We start from the raw sequence: 19,776 nt of genomic DNA on the forward strand, positions 1-19,776 counted from the left end.
GAAGGATTGGCAGTCGCAGGACACTGACAGGGGTTGGGGAAGGCACGTAACAATGCTAAGGGTACCTGATCAGAAATCAGGGGAAATGAAGACCAGTTGGAGGCCCAAACGTCACCTGCACATACATTGCTTATGTACCTAATCCTGACTTGTACCTCACATCTTTATAATAAAATAAAAATAAAAGTTAAAAAGACAGTTTATCTAATCCTAGGTGTATGAGCTCCCTCAGAGGTTTCTCTGGAAGACTGAGCCCGAGGCCATGGCCCATTCTGAGAATTAGAACATAAACTCAACATGGGGCCCTGTGCTGGAGACTTAAGGCACCTAGTGAAGGAGGACCCTGTAATTGATATACATTTATTACTTATGTACCATGATTACATAGTCACTGTAACATTTAAATAATGTATGATAGACTTCCATTTAATGAGATTGACCTAACCCTGCATCAACAACATCATCAGCATTGCCGGGGAACTTCTTGGAAATGGAGATTTCCACTCCCGCCATTTCTACTGAGAACTCTGTAGGTGAGGTCTGGACTCCTGTGTTTTATTAATCCCTCCAGATGATTCTGATGTATGCTCATTCAGTCAACATTATTGACTACTTTTCCTAAAAGAAACATCTGGAGGGCCTGTAGTGCCTGCACTCTAGGTTGCAAAGTATGTTGGGAGACAGGCCTAGGTTGCTCTGTGCCAAGCTGCTATACTCAAAGGGCTCCACATGAGACCCAAAATGCAGAAGGCGAATAGGGAAGGAATAGAGGGATTATAATCAAGAAAATGAGGAGAGGTCATTTGGAAAGGTGTGCTTTAAGACATATCCGAACTTTTGAGGGGTTCAGAATAGAATAGTATTCTTGACTGAGGGAAAAGAACAGTTAACTTCCCCTCTGGGGAACTAACTTATCTCTAGAATGTCAATGGGCATACAGTACCAATGGGAAGGATAAGACAATACTGTCAGCTAGATGGTTTAGTTACATTTTTCGCATAATGCGGATGTGGAATCAATTATTTTTGGACCCTGCCATATCTATCCTTGTTAAAGGTAGGCATATCAGTCTAGTCCTGTGCTAGGTTTTGGATATCTGAATCTGTAACCCCATAGCCTAGTTAGCACACCATCCAAATCGTCAGTGAAAACCTTCAAGTTGCATTTGAAATTTCCCTCCAAGTTAGCCTAAATCCTGGTTTATGCATTTGAGTGCATTTGCTGCACAAAAAATAATCCTGATTTCTTGTGTGGTTTGTATATAACCAGTACTCCATTGAACTCACTATAATATCACCCACCACACCCTGTACAACACACCTCTAAATGTTTTACTGGGAACTTTTTACATTTTATTGTAAAATATACTTGATATGATGAGCTGCATAAAGGCAGAATTTTGTCTAGGCCTCTCAGTCTGTCAAAAATTTTAAATTTATTTATGTTCCCTAAGAGCCTGTGCCTCCTAGAAGCAATAATTGTGATGAGAAGCATATATCAGCTTGTATCAGAATACTATCCAAAAACAAGGCTAATGGATTGATCTTTAACCTCCTTTTTTTAGATCACATGGGTAATTTGTGAAAATTGGCTTGATGCTGTTGCCTGAGAGTTCACGGTGTTTCCAGATGTCTTTTTTTTTTTTGCCAAAATTATGTCTAGTGATACCTGGAAGTGTGTTTTTGTGGTGCTCTGTTGCATCATGTAGGCTTTGTCTAGGTACTCTTGAGCCGCTTAAATTAAATAAAATTAGCCAGGTGCAGTGGCTCAGGCCTGTAGCTCCAGCCACTATAGAGGCAGAGGTGGGAGGATTGCTTGAGTCCAGCCTGGGCAGTATAGTGAGACCCTATCTGGAAGGAAGAAAAAAAAAAAGAACCTAGAAGGAAAGAAATAGTTTGAAAACAAGGCCTCCTACTTCCTAGGTAATATAAAGAACATATTTCTCTGTAGCCCCTTGCCACAACTACTATTACATGTGTAGTTTGATATTGTTTAAGACAAAAAAAAATGTATACCTCATCAATTCTTTTTCTTCATGGATTAGGGAAGAGTCTAAGTTCTAAGAAGCTACTTGGGAAGAGAAGGAAGGAAACATGTTATTTTACTTAGTAGCAAATTAACTGAAAAGTCTTTTGATGAGCTGTAAACAGCTAATGATATGTTTTAGTCTGGTAGTATAGCATCATGGAACTGGCAAGTAACATAAGAGAGCATTCTTGTGCCTTTAAGGATCTCATCAAAATTATCCAGGCAGAAAGTTATCTGTCAAGATCTTAGTGGTTTTATTTAAGGAGAATCATATAAGCAGTTTTAATAATTGGCCTGATCACCAATGGTCTGTCTTTCTTCGTTTTTAACCTAAATTCCAATTGCTGCTCTAAAAGTCCTTGTAGAAAGAAAGTGATTTGAAAGGCTACTTTAGCTAACCTTGAAACTCACAGAAAAATACTGTTTTGTATATTTTTCTTTAAGTGATCATTGGAACTGATAATGTGATGATGTTATGGAAGAAAAGAAATGAAAAATGGGATCACTATTGAATTTCCTTTGTTACTATTTACTCTATAAACAGCATCATTACTCATAACACAGCTGAAGAGGACCATGTTTCTTTCCTAAATAGAAACTACTTATTGTTGGTACTTCTGACTGGCTAAGAAAATTGTTCAAAGAATATGCAATGTGGGTCAGGTTTGGTGGCTCAGCCTGTAATCCCAGTGCTTTGGGAGGCCCAGGTGAATGGATTGCCTGAGCCTGCGGGTTTGAGACCCGCCTGGGCAACTTGGTGAGACCTCGTCTCTGCAATAAATCAAAAATTAGCTGGGCGTGGTGGCGCGTGCCTTTAGTTCCGGCTACTTGGAAGGCTGAGGTGGAAGGATCACCGGACCCCAGCAGGTCGAAGCTACAGTGGCCAGGAGCAGCCACTGCACTCCAGTCTGGGTGACAGAGTGAGACTCCAACTCAAAAAAAAAAGAAGAATATACAATGTGATTCCTGAGGATAATCACAATGTGATTATAACCTGGAAAGTACCCAACATTCATATCACATTTTTTTGCCTAGAATTTACAACCAGCTTTTATTAACATAAGATAAACTAAGTATATTTCTAACTTTATAAAAAAATTAGAATGCTAAAGTATGACCTTCTTATTAATAGGGAGTATTTTGCTATTGGAAAGATTTACAGAGAATGAGAATAACCAAAGTTTTTCTTTGTTTGTTTATTTAGTGGAACATCTTGCAAGGTTTTTGTTCTCTATCTGGAATTTTCTCAGAATCCAGAAAAGTATTGTTTTACTTGGATCTCTTTCTCCATTTGCCTGTCTATTATTCATGAAGGGCTATGTTTTTATAGAACAAAGCATTCAAAATTTATGCAGTCCATACATGACTTGAGCTTCTAACTGTCCTTACAGGAAAAATGATGATGCTGAGGCTTAGAGAAACTATGATTCAGTGATATTTTTTTCCTCCTAAAATTATAATTTGCTTTGGAATGCCAGTGCTCTTGGAATGCTGGAGGTAAAGAGAGCATTCTAATTGGTTCTTGAGAATGCAGAGAGTTTGTATTTTTCTATCTCCGTCTAGTGATTTGGTTGACTAATCTACATTGTATACTAGAAACAATTTGGAAGTGACCAGAGTTCCATATAATCAGGAGAACTTTGAAGTGGCCAGAATCCTGCACAGGTGTTCAAGAAAACTTGTTTCTCCAGATTCTCTGAGAAGCTATAGGTTTGGTAATGTGATGAACTGGAGAAAAAACAGAAACAGAAGAAATGTGCAGATTCAGCTTTGAGTGGTAGGGAAAGAGGGAGTGGTAAAGATGGTATCTAGTGTACCCTCTCTAGAGTTTTACCTGACCTTATTTTCCAAAGTGAAAGTGACAGCCTATAAATTTGGAAATGTTTCTTTACTTCATCTGTGATAATATTTATATGATTACTACAAATAGCTGCTTATGATGGGAATTTATATGCTTCTCCTTTTAAAAATCTTTCAATCTATACTAAAGCAACAACAAAGGAAATAAATTGAGTCTTACCACCCTGGTAAATAACTTTTTTCATTATTTACAATTTTTCTAGTCCTTGACCATATACATATATTTTTAATTTTTGTAATCTTATCTGATTAGATTTATAGTAGTCAATAGGATCATACTGATTATCCTTTCATCCTTTCAATAAGTATGGCTGCTGTATCTTTATTTTCTAGTTTAAATGAACACATTTTATATTTTAGAAAAGGACTCCTTTCGAATTAGCCTTAAAGGCAATGTCTTTCCAAAGGACAACAGAAGGTTTAACTAATAACTTTCAGTCATCATTTTACCCTAAAATAAATAAATAAGCTTCAGCCTCATTTTTTTTTTCCCTTGAGGATTTTAATTCCACCTTGGTTTTATGCCAGTGATTTACTGATTGCTTGTCAAGCTTTTATGGAGATAATTTTTTTAAATGACAACTAAATAATTTTGTTTATTTTGTAATCATTGACATTTAGATGCTCTTGCCCTGGTTGTATTCATCTTTTTGTTGTTTTTCTTGAACCTGTAACTTGTATTTGGAGGGCAGATCAGAAGATTCTTGCATAGGTCCTACTGCTGGACTCTGCCTCCATTAGTAAAATTTCCCTAGTTGGAACTCCACTCCCTCCCAAACAGGCACATTCTCTCATTTTTATAATAGGGTTTGCATGTGTATTTATTTTTGAGTTTGCCAATCTCTCCTGAGAACAGTATATAATTCATTTGGTAACTTTTTCTAATAATCATATATTATGTTATATATATATATATATATATACATACACACACACATAAAAACACACATGTAAGCCAGGCACGGTGGCTTACGCCTGTAATCCCAGCACTTTGGGAGGCGGAGGCAAGAGGATTGACTGAGCCCAGGGATTTGAGACCAAACTGGACAACTTGGCAAGACCTTGTCTCAACAATAAATCAAAAAATTCGCCAGGCATGATGGTACACGCCTGTAGTCCCAGCTAAGGCTAAGGCTGAGATGGAAGGATCACCTCTACCTAGCAGGTAGAGGCTGCGGTAGCCATGAGCATGTTACTGCACTCCAGCTTGGGTGACAGAGTGAGACTCTATAACTGAAAAAAAAAGTATATTTAAAAAAATACATAAAATATAAACACATAAACAAGCCTTCTGTGACTGGAGGTTTCAGTCTCTGTGGTACCAAAATGACCAGCACAGACACACTCTGCAGAGAAGATTCAGGGCCATGTGGGAAGCTCCAGAAAAAGGGGACACAAAGACGAAACCCTCAATCCCTGACCCAGTTATTTTTGCCTGGTTCAAATAATAATAATCCAGACCTTCCTATCTTATACAAGTTACATACACTACTACAGCATCCTTAAGTTCTTTCTGTGACTGCCATTTTTCTACTATTCATGTTCCTAAAATTTCTGGTTTCTTGCAGTGGCAAAATTTTATCTTCTGCTTAAATAAGTGAGAAACGGCTACCATAGATGCTCTGTTTAAGTAAGTGAGGTGTGCTGTAAAATGTGTTCAGGAGACTGCCTGCAGTCCCACTGAGGTGGTTTGGCAAGTGGTCTTCAAGTGCAAGGAGAGGAGAGAGAACAGAACATATATGACAACACAATGGTAATTGTGAGTAATTTGTCATCAGTGAATCCCCGGGTTTGCTTCTTTCTTGCCACCTCTCTCTCCAGTCCTTTTCAGCCACTCCTTGGAGGTTTCTAGCTTTAGTGATCTATAGCAGTCTTCAGGTAGTAAACATTTCCTTAGATATACAACTTGATACATGACATAATGGTTTAATAGATTTTTTCATCCCTTTAATAGTCCCCCCAATTTAGAGGGCTTTGACATGACAAAAGGAACCTCTTTGAAAGGTGACAACCCCCCCCCCCTCCGCCAATTGACATGTCAAAAGAGAGGTTCTCAGCCTCTGAGCCTTTGCCTTTGGCACTGTTCTTTGTGCCAAAATGCTCTGGCTTTGACACACACGTAAAACTGCTACTCAGCTTCCACCCTAGCTCACCTCCTAGGCGTCTCCTCTCGCGAGAAGCCCTCCTTGAGCCTCTAGTTGACCTTAATTACTCTTGGAGTATTTTATTCATGCCTCACATACCGCTACTACTTTCCAATTGTATTGAAAGTAGTTCATTTACATCACATTCCCCTCATTAGACTATGCACAGATTCAGAAGGACAGGGACCATTTTTGCATGACTACTCCCTGAAAGAGAGCTACTGTACACAGATAGGTGAATAATGTAGTAAATGATTGGCATTTTCTACCTAATTTTTATTAAAAAGGATTAAAAATACCAGGAAATGTGTATGATGAGAAACTATTAAATTACAATTTATTTGCAATCATGATGATTCCAGTTATGATTTATCCTGTGATTCCTTTAACTTCTTTTCCCTCATTTCTATCCTACCTATATGTTCATACTAAAAGACCCAGGAAAAACAAATCCTCACTTATCAATTTGAGTCCTGGTTGGGGACTTACACAAAGAATTTTGAATGGAGAGGTTGACACAGTTGACTAAAATAACTTCTGAATACTTACTAAAAATACCCGTGATGTCTTTTTTATTATTGTCAAAAAATTAGAAGTAGCTTCTTGTGTGCATGTGTATACAAAACCTTTTACAATTTAAGAAAGTTATAAGACCGGGTGTGTTGGCTCATGCCTGTAATCAGCACTTTGAGAGGCTGAGATAAGAGGATTGCTTGAGCTCAGGGGTTCAAGACCAGCCTGGGCAACATAGCAAGAACTTGTTTCTACAAAAATATGAGAAAATCAACTAGAATGAGACTGAAGGATTGCCTGAGTCCAGAAGGTGAAGGCTGTGGTGAGCTGTGATCACCACTGCACTCCAGTTTGCATGACAGTGAGAACCCCACTCAACAACTACAACAAAAAACAAAAAACAAAAAAGAAAGACAGCTTATACCAGAGCTTTAAATCTTGAGTGGAAAGTGGGAGTTTCAGAACATAGTTAAGACCACTAGACTTGGGAATAGGACCATTTCCTGAAACAAACAACAGCACAATTCCCTGTTCCAATAAAGTTGTCTCATATACATCTAAGAACTTCAACATTCTAATTGGTTAGTTATGGTTAGTTTTGTGGTGAAAAATCTGACCAGTGTTACAGTGTTAGCACTGTTATAATTAGTAACTTCTTGAACTTAGAGTTTTAAGTAAAACGACAAAACATTTAGAATGACCTCAAAAATGAGTCACAATGAATTTAATCAACCTTTATGGATGACATTAAATTGAAGTCTCAGGCAGGCTTCTCATCTTTGGTGGTGGGATTGCACATTCACACTGTTAAACTTAAACTATCTGTTGTGGGTTAATTGTTTCCAACATTTGATTACTAAACCGTTTTCTAAATATATGCTTAAACAAAAAACCAAATCCATGATGTGGTATGCAAACAAATGCCTTTTCTGGAAGATTGCAAAGTTGTAAAAACCCCACTAATATTTTATGAACTATCAATAATATGTACATATCTGCTGACTTTTCACAAATTTTTACTAATTTAGTCAGTAAATTCTCAAACACTAAACATTTTGCCTGTAATCCTGGGAAACTGAAAAAAATGACAGCATGTGGAAGGATATATTTAAAAGTTGAAGTTCTACCACTGTAAATAATATTAATATATTATTATATTCTGAATTGAATTGAGAAGTGCAGTGAACACTAGTAAGGTCAATGCATTCATCCAGAGAAAGCTAATTGTCTGTCATGGTGTGTTAGAAAATATATTGGTGTGTTAGAATTATAAGTCAGGCAGAACTAAATTCTATATGATTAACCTTTCAGTAAAGAATTCAATTCAGATACAACAAGTCAAGAATAATGTTTCTGACAGTTGGTACCAGTTATGCTTCATTAAAGAATATGAAACAAATCTGGTGATACCTAGAAAGGAATGTTAGAAAACCTAAGTTTTAGTTCTAGGTCCAAGTTGGATAAGTCAATTATTCTCAGTCAAAATAATGTGGAAATCCATAAAAGCTCTGAAATCTTAAAGTGTTTTCATAACTTATTTGGTGTCCAAAGCTGACCAGAATTGATGTGAGACTTATTATAGCCTTTATCTTTCCCACCTAGTATGTCTTGCTTAAGAAATGTTCATGTATCTGTTTAAGGGATGCATATACCCCAGACTTTGCTTCGGGTGTTACATAATATATAGTATGCATCCTGTGTCACTTTTCACATATATTAATATTTTGAAAACTGAAAAACATCTGGCCCCATGGGTTTCACATAACACATACAGACTAGAATATAGTTACCTCATATAAATTAGAACATCAATACCATACACCTCTTGCTAACAAAAGTTTTTTAATATCCGATCTGAGTTTGAATCTTGCTTTTTCTTCCTACTGTGTGACCATGGACAAGTTATTTACCCTCTGAAACAATAATACTTAGCAGAATTGTTTTGAAAGTTTCTAAAACATAGGGCTTAATAGACGATAAATCAAGATTTGCAGTACGTTGTAGCTTTGATTATTTATTTTATTTTATTAATTAATTTATTTTTTGAGTTGGAGTCTCACTCTGTCAACCAGACTGGAGTGCAGTGGCCACTCCCGGCCACCGCAGCCTTGACCTGCTGGGCTCCAGCAATCCTCCCGCCTCAGCCTTCCAAGTAGCTGCAGCTACAGGCGCACACTACCACACCCGGCTAGTTTTTTGATTTATTGTAGAGATGAGGTCTCACCAAGTTGCCCAGGTGGCTCTCGAACCCGCGGGCTCAGACAATCCACTCACCTCAGCCTCCCAAGGCACGAGATTGCAGGCTGAGCCACCGAGCCCGGCTTGATTATTAATTTTAAATTTAAACTGACATTAGGCATCTTGGAAATTGGTGGTCTGGCATCATGGTAGATACGATACCCTAACCAACAATTCTGCTGACGTGAACTAAAAATATGAAGATGTATTTTACTTACACACACATACACACATCATATACACAGAAATATGTACACACACGTAATATATACTCACAAACATACATACACATATCTAATCTATAATTTTTTTTTCCCCAAAATATACATTTCGAATGCATCTATGAGTTGACTAGAAAGTTAGGGATATTCAGAGGCTAGTAGAAAAGTGAAAAGTAGGAACCCCGTGAAACAAATGAACCACTGAAGCTGGCTATTGTTAAATGTGGTGCAAAAGCTTCAGTTTATGTCTTTTAAGGTATGTGAGACAGAAAGCATAGTCTAATAGGAAAAAATCTTCAACACCAGCAGAAACCTGGGATCCTAAAGACTGTATCTTTATTGTAAAGGTGAACTAGAAATAAACCCACCTTCTCAGGGCACTGCAATGAAAATTTTCTGTCTCAAATATTGTCACCTTTTGGAAGTGAAAAAATGCTCGTCTGAGATTTGTAACCACAGCTGACTTCCACACAGGTTTAAAATCCAAGTTTGCATTGATGGAGAGAAAGACCTCAAGCTGAGACTTTTCTATAATGGAGACTTAGTTTGGACTCTTAGCATATGGCAAAAGCAAAGACAGACACTGGAAGTACTTACCTTAAATATAGGCCTCAAAGGATTTCTGTACATAAACTTACAAGAAATAGGTACTCATAGTAAAGAAAAAGAAAAAAATTAAAAGAAAGAAAAGCACAGCATACAGAAACATGGCCCCGTGAGCCATAGTCAACATGTATAGTTGAGCCAGACAATTAAATCTTTAGTGTGGTCATATGTGTTATCCGATATGGTAGTTACTATATGCATGTGGCTACGGAGTCCTTAACTATTGCAACTGAGAAACAATTTTTAATTTTATTTAATTTGTATTAGTTTAAATGTAAATAGCCACATAGATAATAACTACAGTATTAGACAGTGCAGCTTTAGGAATATAGCAAAAGAGGGAAGAGAGGTGGGATTAATGGTAGTCAATATCTGTCTAGGGACGGGGGGGGCACACCTCATCAACAAGGGCACCTGCACAATGCATATTTGTATACCTAACCCTTAATTGTACCCCACAATTTGAAAATAAAAAATATGTATTTAAAAAAAAAAGAAAATATGGCTTAAGCTTAATATGTTTAAGAGATAGAATAAACAACTAAAAAATATAAGTAAAGGTCAAGAAACCACACAGTTTTGAAAAAAGAATTACATAACTTTTGGAGAAGAAAAAATAGAATATTTCAAATTAAAAACTAAATTGGATGGACTTAACATCAGGTTAGACTTAGCTGAATTAATGAAATGGAAGAGAGAGCTGAAGAAATTATGTAGAATACATACAAAGAGACAAAATGAAGATTATGAATGTTAAAGTATGAAAAAATATTGTATGCCAGGTCCAATCCAAGGAAGATACTATTCTGAAGTGTCATGCACCTAATAGTATAGCTTCAAGATCTATAAGGGAAAATAAACAGAACCATAAGGAAAAATAGACAATCTACCTTCTAGTAAGGGATTTCTTCTTAGCTATCAGTAGTTGGTAAATCACCAAACATACCCCTTAAAAACAATTAGTCTATAAAAGGTTTCAATAACAATGAACAAGCTTGATCAAATGGATTATATGGATTACTACATCCAGTTATATCCCAGGACATAAAATATTGGGCCACGAGTTAAGGTTAACAAACTTCAAAGGATGAGTTATAACAGACCCTTTTACTCTGCTTAAAAAAAATTAAGAAAACAACTGGGGAAAAAACCCTCTTTTGTTAATAAGGAAAACAATTAAAGGCCCCAAATGTCAAAGAAAATATTACAGACAATGATATTAAAAAGTTTACATATCAAAATCAGTGATTTGCAGCCAAAAGGTACTTAAGAGGAAAAGTTATAACCTTAAGTGGTTATAATAGCAAACAAGAAAGACTAAGAAGTGCAGTAAAAATGTAGTAGATCAAATAGAATGACTAAGGCGTGAGGAATGATTGTAGCACAGTGCAGGGCAGGGGACTACTGTCCTTTGCTGCTTGCAGTCATTGGCCCCTGTATTTTGGGGGAATACTCATAACTTTTTAAGGAGTCAGTTTTCAAGATTTTGGCCAGACAATGTTATCTAGGTTATTGGGAACAGTTCATCTAAAGAGTAAGAAAAAAAAGCGACAACACTGTAATGTCCCAAATACCAGGTCATAATTGATTGACTCGTGCTATGGTGTCTCTGTTCTTCATTGAGAATTTTTTTTTTAAATCCACCTTTTTTAGTTGAGTGATTTAATACCAGTAGGTTTGGTTTAGTAGATAGATTCTCAAAGTATGATCGCTGAACCTCTGGGGTCCCCGAGGTATTTTCAGGGTGTCCATGAGATCAAAACTCTTTTTGTGATAATAGTCATTTTTTGTCATTTTCACTGTGTTGACATTTATACACTGGTGATATGAAAGCAATAGTGAAAAAACTGCTGGTCAGCTCAAATCATGGGAGTGGCACCAACTGTATTAAGAATAGTTATATTCTTCACCACCATGTACTATTGGTTAAAAAAAATGCTAGTGCCATGTAATAAAACTTAGAATTATTGGTTTTGTTAAACCTACAGTACGTGTCTTTTTAATATTCTAGAGATGAAATAGGAAGGACACATAAAGCACTTTTGCAGTTTAGTGACTTGTCGGTTGTCTCAAAAAAAACACCAAGTTGATTGACAAATCAACTACGACTCTTTAGAATTGGTTATTTGGTAGACCTTATTTATGTCCTTTCAGAAACTTAATTGTTTTTCTTAAAGTAAGCCTGTCACTTTAAGGAAAATAATTATCAAGGATATAATTCAAGCTTTCAAGCACACATTAGAATTTTAGAAATCTTGTGTCCCTCAACATAAGCTTGACAGCTTTTTTGTATCCTTAAATACACTTCTGATGAAATCAGTCATGATATTGACAAATGTGACTGTGATATTGTATAATGAAATGGGCCAACATTTGGAAGATCTACATAACTCAGTAAACCAACATTCTTCAGATGATTGGTGTTTGTTTACAAAATCATACAAGGGTGACCAATCCATTCAAAGTGCAGGAGAGATAAATGCATTTTGATGTAGTAGAATAAGAAAACTTGATATGGTTTTGTATTCCACATTTCAGCTAACCTTTACAAAGTTATCACTTTATCTAGCGTAGTATCAAAGCAGAATATTTATAATTTTTTTAAAGCTATTAAAATAATTCTTTCTTTTCCAATTTTGTATCTATGTGAGACCAGATTTTTTTTTTTTTTTTTTGAGTCAGAGTCTTACTATTGCCCAGGCTGGAATGCAGTGGCACGCTCACAGCCTCTGAAGCCTCAACCTGCTGGGCTCAGGCAATCCTTCTGCTTCAGCCTTCCAAGTAGCTACAGGCATGCACCACCAAGCCCGGCTAATTTTTTTTTTATTTATTGTAGAGATGAGGTCTTACCATGTTGCGCACGCTGGTCTCGAACCCCTGAGCTCAGGCAGTCCTTTTGCCTGTGCCTCCCAAAGTGCTGGGATTATAGGCGTGAGTCACCACGCCCAGCCCAGATTTTCTATCTATAATTTACAACAGATTTTATCAGAGGCAGGTATGAGAATCTAGTTATCTTCTATTAGGCCAGATATTAAAGAGATTTTCAAAAATATAAAATGGTGCCACTTCCCATAAAAACATTTATATTCACATAAAATATTTATGTGAACATAATTTACATAAACAAATTAATAAATATTTTTAAATGTCCTCAGTTTTAACTTCCAGTATGGTAAATATTGATAGATATGATCCACATAAACAAAAGCTCTTTGGAAGGTCTTCAGTAATTTTTCATAGTATGAAGGGATTCTGAAACCAAAAAGTTTGCCAATTTGTGTTGAGTGATGATGCAGTTCATCACTAATAGACTTCATTTCAAAAAGAAACACTTATATTTCTGTGCATGCTGGGCTCGGTGGCTCGGCCTGTAATCCTGCGCTTTGGGAGGCTGAGGTGAGTGGATTCCCTGAGCCCGTGGGTTCGAGACCCGCCTGGGCAACTTGGAGAGACCTCATCTCTACAATAAACCAAAAAATTAGCCGGGCGTGGTAGCGCACGTCTGTAGTTCCAGCTACTTGGAAGGCTGAGGTGGAAGGATTGCTGGAACTGGAGCCCAGCAGGTCGCGGTGGCCGGGAGCGGCCATGGCACTCCAGTCTGGGCAACAGAGTGAGACTCCAACTCAGAAAAAAAAAAAAAAATAGACGTCATTTCAAAAAGAAACACTTATATTTCTGTGCATTTGATAACCTCAAGTCTTTGACTTACTAGTGATTCTCAAAAAACTTCAGACTCTTTTATTATTATTTTTTGGCATTACAGTGGGACTTCTTCAAAAGTGGTAATTTTCACTGTTTCATTTTGTACATAACTGTAATATTCTTAAGTGATGTTTTGAGTATTGTAAACCTGAACCTATTACATATTTAAAGTAGATACAGAAATTTCTTGTGAAAATTTATGATGAGAAATAGTTATGTCCTCGATTTTACTCAGTTAAAACAAAACTTCAACGTGCACATTTAAAGGAGATCAGGAATAGAAATGATCAATTTTAAACAAAAGGAAAAAAGTTAGAAAATTTCCCCATTTTAACAGAAAACAACAAAAAAAAATGATTTAGAACCCAGGGACTTGCTTTTCTCCTCTCTATGACTTTCTGTAACCCAGTGTTGAGTTTTTATCTTTATGTGGGAGCTGGCCTTCAATTCTACAGACAAGGCTGTGATCATAATCTTTCCCCTTGGCCTTTAGACTTCAAAGTTCCACAAAACATAATTATGAGAGATGAGAGTAAGAAAGAGAGAAAAAAATAATCTTACCAAGTATCCATATAATATACCAGAGAGTGAAAAAAAGAAATCACGAATACTATTGTTGATTAAAAAACCAAACTTGGTAAAATATTTAAAGAAGTTTCTTCTGAGCCAAATATGAGTGACCTAATATGAATGACCGAGGCCTGTAGCACAGTCCCAAGGCTTCCTAAGAACATGTGCCCAAAACGTTTGAATTATAGCTTGGTTTTAAACATTTTTAGAAAGACAGAATTTACAGACAAAACATAAATCAGTATATGTGGGGTTTATATTGGTTGGGCCTGGAAAGGCAGTACATCTCCAAGTGGGGAGGACTTGCAGGTTATAGGTGGATTCCAGTATTTTCTGATTGTCAGTTGGCAGAAAATGTTAGGCTCAGTCTAAAGAATTTGAAAAAGAAATACTTGAATTAAGATAAGGGAGGTTGTGGAAGTCAAGATTCTTGATATGTAAATGAAGGCCCTAAGTAGTAGCAGGCTTCAGAGAGAATAGGTGGTAAATGTCTTAAAAGGTGCTTTTTGCAGATACCAATTTCCCCAAGAGACAGCATTACAGGGTCACTTCAAAAGATGTCAAAGAAACATATTTTGGGTTAAAATATTTTTATTTTCTTTAGAGCTTGCTATCTGTTATGTGATGCTATGCCAGAGTCAGGATGGAATTTGGTATCTATGGCCTCAGAGTCTGTTTTGTCAATCTTATGATCTCTATTTTGATGTTAATGCAGGTTAGTTGTGCCTAAAACTCTATAAGGAAGGGGTTATAATAAGGTGTGTCCATCCTTCTTTTCTGTCATCACCCAGAGTTGAGTTTTTCAGGTTTCCCTTGGTGCAGGTTGGGGCAGTGGGGCGGTGGGGGTCCATTCAGTCGGTTGAGAGGCTTAAAATTTTATTTTTGGCTTACACGTTAAGCCACTTTTTAAAAAATGTAAAGTATGAATATTTATTTCAGGCTTTCAATCTCAATCCATTTCAAAAAACAAAATCTGATTTCTCTCCTCAGAGTAGCTGAGGCCTCCACATTAGGATGATTTCACGGAGGCTGAAAGAGCACACTTCATCAGGCTTAGAACAAAGTCCCTGACGCCCACCATATTTCAGTCTTAGGAAGGGAAAGAAACAAAATTCACCATCATGGGGCAGAACAGATGCGCACACACTAATGTAAACGAGCAGCTAAACCTTGGCAAATTTGCTTTTTTTTTTTTAAGTTTGTTTTGTGGGTTTTTTCCCCATTTTCTTTTGCTACCCAGTATATGCAGCACTTGTGAACTCCCAACAGGTTCCCAGCTTTACACAAACATCTTGAAAGACTATTCTTCAAGAATGTAAAAACAGATCAAATGTGTTTTGCTGTGAACATTCTGTAGAGACGAAGTGAGGCGGCAGGAGTTTGGGTTGATTTGTTTTTTTTTTTTAGAATCAAAACAGTGATAGAAGGGTAAAGAATGCAAGAATTCAGACATTCTGTGGAGAGTTTCTCTCCATTAAAGGTCCATAAAAAGGAGCAAACTGAGATCCATGAGAGGAGTCAGCAGGAGCTGTGTGTGTTTCCTCACCTGCTGTGAATAGGTTTTTGCTGAGGGGCCATTGCTAGGTCCCTACTTGCTCCCCTCCGTTTGGCGAGCACTGAAGGAGCACGTCACGACTCCTTGTTCTCAGAATCATCATCATCCTAACAGTCAGCATCTTCCTCCTCTTCATGTTCATCATCAATGTCGTCATCATACAAGTCATCATAAAGCAAATCTGAGCTGTTGTCATTGGAAGGCACTTTAGTTTTGATGCAGTCTTCCTCCAGGGTCGTGGGGACCTTCACTCCATCCTTTTCTGCTTCGGCCTTAGTGGCTGAAACCTGTTTCCTAATGATTTCAACACATTCTTTGTCTTTTCCTTTACTGCCTCTCCATTTCCTGAACATAACTGAAGCATCCACATTGGGAAGAAGGTGTCGGGTTCATTAAGGAGTGAGATTACACTTAACAGGATAATCCTCACATTCTGAGTGGGGCTCCACCTTTCAGAAGGCAGCTCTCCACTCTGTGGGTCATCTATAGGCGGGTGAAGAATCGAAATGCATGTATCTCCATTTTCATAAATGTTGGGGTGCCACATTTTGGTCAAGAATCTGAAGGTAGGTGGTGAATAGGGGTAGTCAATAGGAAATTTAATATGCGCCTTGAAGTAACCACCTTCGCAGAGGGTGTTGGGGGGTCCGAAGATGGCCACCTCCCAGTTGTAGAGGTCAGATTCATCCACCAGGGTGATCCGGAAGCCCTTCACCGGCTTCTCCTGCAGGGATTTCAGTTCGAGCATCAGGGCCTTCTGCAAGTGGTCATCTGTTGCTGGGCCATCGCAGCGGCGGCACGCCCGGCCGGGGCCCCAGTCCTCATGCACAGGCCGACCAGGCCCCTCCGCTCCGCTCACCTCAGGGCCGGGCACGCCGGGCGTAGTCTTCCCGCTCCCTGGGGACCAGACCAGGCCCCAGAGTCAGGCAGGCTGCTGGGCCCTCTTGCACTGGGGCCAGGCGGGTAGAGGGAGGTCAGCAAATTTGCTCCAGGCCCAGGGCCTCCCTCCTCTCCCCTCCCTCCGCACCCCAGGGGGTTAAGCCCACTTTTAAGCATCTTACATCTGCAATCTATAGAGCTGACCTACTTTAAAGGCTACGAAAAAACTTTTTAATTTTTTTTATTTTTATGATTTTTTTGCTGAGTGCAAGTTACTTGAAAGTATTTGATCAGAGACCACCATAAGGATGCATAGCTGTCATATATACACCCCCCAAAAAAATCTGTGTTTGGAAAAAAAATAGTGATAGAGTTTATGCTTCAACCAAAAAGAGGCTCAAGAACAGATTAGACAATACCAACAAATGCATGTCAAACAAAACCCAAAAAACAGGTTAGGTGGATGTTGTGTATTATACTGCCTCATTAAAGAAAATGAGTCTAGATTGATCTAATTAACTCACACAGATTCAGCACATTTTACACATGAAGCAGGCTGCAATGGCCATCTCCTGCCACAGCTGTTTGTTTAAATTGTTCACATGAGTCATACTGAGAAAGAGTCTTTAAAAAAATAAGTAAACAAACTATTTGAAATCTTTGTCTTCCACCTGATAATCATCTTAGAGAAGCATTATAATTATGTACTTGGGAGAGTCCCTGGCCTAAGGCCTTTCTAAACCTGAAGTGGCCTCACATAGAAATTTAGAAGAAATATCTTTTCACTTCTCACTCATTGGACGTATAGTGTTTGATTATCAAGTCTTTTACCTTCATGCTGGTTTAACTGTAACATTCAGCCTAAGCTTTGCACTCAAGCCGTTATTAAAAGCATTTTCATATCACACATGTGGAGGTTAACTATTGCAAATTGATCAGTTGAATATTTTCATGTCACTGTTTAGCAAATGCGGAAATGTTGATTTGTAAAAAGATGACTAGAAATGAAAGCATGAATTCTTTGCCACCTTCCAAATCAGCAGTAAGTACTAATAAGCTCATTTTTCAGAAAAGCAATGCAATGAAAATAAAAATAATGATTCATTCTTGTAACGTGCTTTGTGAAGGTACATGAACTTTGGTGAGAGCCATCTGGATTTCCTCCTACCTCTACTACTTGTTAGCTGTGGGGTCTTGAGCAACTCATTTAGTCTAAGCCTCATCACCTCCCTCTTCTTAAAATGGGGATAATGATAGTGATCTCACAGGGTTGTCACAGGGATTAAACATTTGTTTAGCGTAGTACTTGGCTCATACTATGTGCCTTAAATAGTACTAATAGTAATTGTGGCTGTTATCGTTGCTTTATTAAGTTGTATTTCACAAGTGCTAATTAAGTTCTGTTATCTTCCTGAGTCTTGGTTTCCTTTCTCTAAAATGGGGAGTGGGTAGATGATCTCCAACTGGACATTTCCAGCCTGATTCAACCTCAAGAGGTTGGCCAGCTGCCCAGTAGGGGGTCCTTCAGGCCCACCCTGTTGCCCTCCCTGCTCTTCCTCCCCTTCCCTGCACAACTTTCCTAGCCAGTTATTACTTGGCAGGAGGTCGCTTGATCAAAGCCCTGGGTAAGGTCAGACATTCCTGGAGTGGGACATTCTGCTGACTGCAGGAGCTGCCCTTCCTGAATCTCGCACTGCAGAAGCTCTGGATCACATGGAGAGGCTTTGCGGGGAGCCATTTTTTCTAAGCACTGGGGCTCTCTGAGATGGGAGGGAGTTATGAGAGTACACCTGCTTGGAAGTCGCTGTCAAAAGCTGTGCTATACCTTCATTTTCTTTTGGGATGTACAGAAGAGAGAAATTGAATGTGGAGGTTAAGTTTTGTCATAAAGATGCTAACAAGTAGTAAATTACAGTATAGTCAGACAATGCAGCTGGTAAAAATGGTATCATAAAATATTTAACCAAGGCAAAATATTCACAACATATTGAGTAAAAAACTAGATCATAAAACAATATCACAGGTTTTAAAAATGTGTATTTGTGAAGCTATTATGAAGAAAAAAACTGGAAGGACATCTCTGTTAAAGTTGTCTTTTCTGGGTGGCAGTATCAGATAATTTTTGTTTGGATTTTCTGAATGCTTTATAAAGTATGTAATTATAAGAAGAAGAAAGAAAACCAAAGAAAGAAACCAACTTGCCTTTCAGATGAAAAGATTAACCTCTTCAGAGAAAAGAGGATGTGTGAATGTGAATTGTGTGCAGTGATGCCTGGGTCACATGTTACCAGCTTTAGAAGCTATGGAATGTGACCAGACTCTTTATTTGTTACCACTTATACAGCACTCATGGCATGCCCAGCACTGTTCTCAGCACTCTAGATATATTAACTTATTGAATCCTCTCCCCAGCTTCCTGGAGCAGACCCTGTGATCCTTACTTCACAGGACAATGAGACACAGGGCAGTGAACACAGTTCAGGGCACACAGCTAGTGAGTAGCAAAGTCAAGGTTCAGACACAAGTTGACCTGGCTCCAGAATCTACACTTCAGCATGCACTGTTGTGTTTCATGACAGCCCTGGTGCCAGCAGCTTTCAAGTTGGATGTTTATGTTTGTGGCCATGGTGAGGGCTAACTGGGGTACTGTGCTCAAATGTGGTTAGAAGTGGACACACAGGATTCTTTGGACTCTTTTTTTCCTTACTTATTGTCTTTCTTGTCAGCTGAGTTCAGCTCATGTTCCCTCCCTCCACTTCACTGTTTGGATCCCAATCCAGCCCCTACAAAGCCACCATGGCTGCCAGATTCTATTACTTATTTTACCCAAGAGTTAGAGTCTTCCTGGGAGTGAGCACAGTGATGAGTGGACAGCTTCACTGGGATTGAAACACCATTTGTTTTTCTTCTGTCATTGTCAAGGACTTCAGTTCTCTCTACAAAAGTAGCTTTCCTTAACTGCTACTCAGTAGAGGGAAGAAAATAAGTGAAGAAGAAAGGGCACCCCCCCAGCCGGGCTTGGTGGCTCAGCCTGTAATCCTGCGCCTTGGGAGGCTGAGGTGAGTGGATTGCCTGAGCCCGTGGGTTCGAGACCTGCCTGGGCAACTTGGCGAGACCTCATCTCTACAATAAATAAAAAATCAGCCGGGCGTGGTAGCGCACGCCTGTAGTTCCAGCTACTTGGAAGGCTGAGGCGGAAGGATCGCCGGAGCCTAGCAGGTCAAGGCTGCGGTGGCCGGGAGCGGCCACTGCACTCTAGTTTGGGTGACAGAGTGAGACTCCAACTCAAAAAAAAAAAAGAAAGAGCCGGGCTCGGTGGCTCAGCCTGTAATCCCGTGCCTTTGGGAGGCTGAGGTGAGTGGATTGCCTGAGCCCGCGGGTTCGAGACCCGCCGGGGCAGCGAGACCTCATCTCTACAATAAATCAAAAAATCAGCCGGGCGTGGTAGCGCGCGCCTGTA

At 38.7% G+C, this 19,776-nt stretch overlaps 1 protein-coding gene and 1 pseudogene across 6 annotated transcripts in view; one reads left to right on the forward strand and one right to left on the reverse strand.

Annotated features, from left to right (window-relative positions):
- Positions 1-19,776, forward strand: part of LEF1 (lymphoid enhancer binding factor 1) — a 121,826-nt gene that overhangs the window by 35,621 nt on the left and 66,429 nt on the right. The gene's annotated exons all lie outside the window — the stretch shown is intronic.
- Positions 15,512-16,223, reverse strand: LOC103252451 (annotated as a pseudogene). Its single transcript, XR_002481516.1, has one exon. The product of XR_002481516.1 is annotated as a ubiquitin-conjugating enzyme E2 R2 pseudogene (transcript).

The sequence above is a fragment of the Carlito syrichta genome, unplaced genomic scaffold, assembly GCF_000164805.1.
Source record: "Carlito syrichta isolate Samal-C Ts95f unplaced genomic scaffold, Tarsius_syrichta-2.0.1 Scaffold158902, whole genome shotgun sequence".
In the NCBI taxonomy this organism is placed as follows: domain Eukaryota; kingdom Metazoa; phylum Chordata; class Mammalia; order Primates; family Tarsiidae; genus Carlito; species Carlito syrichta.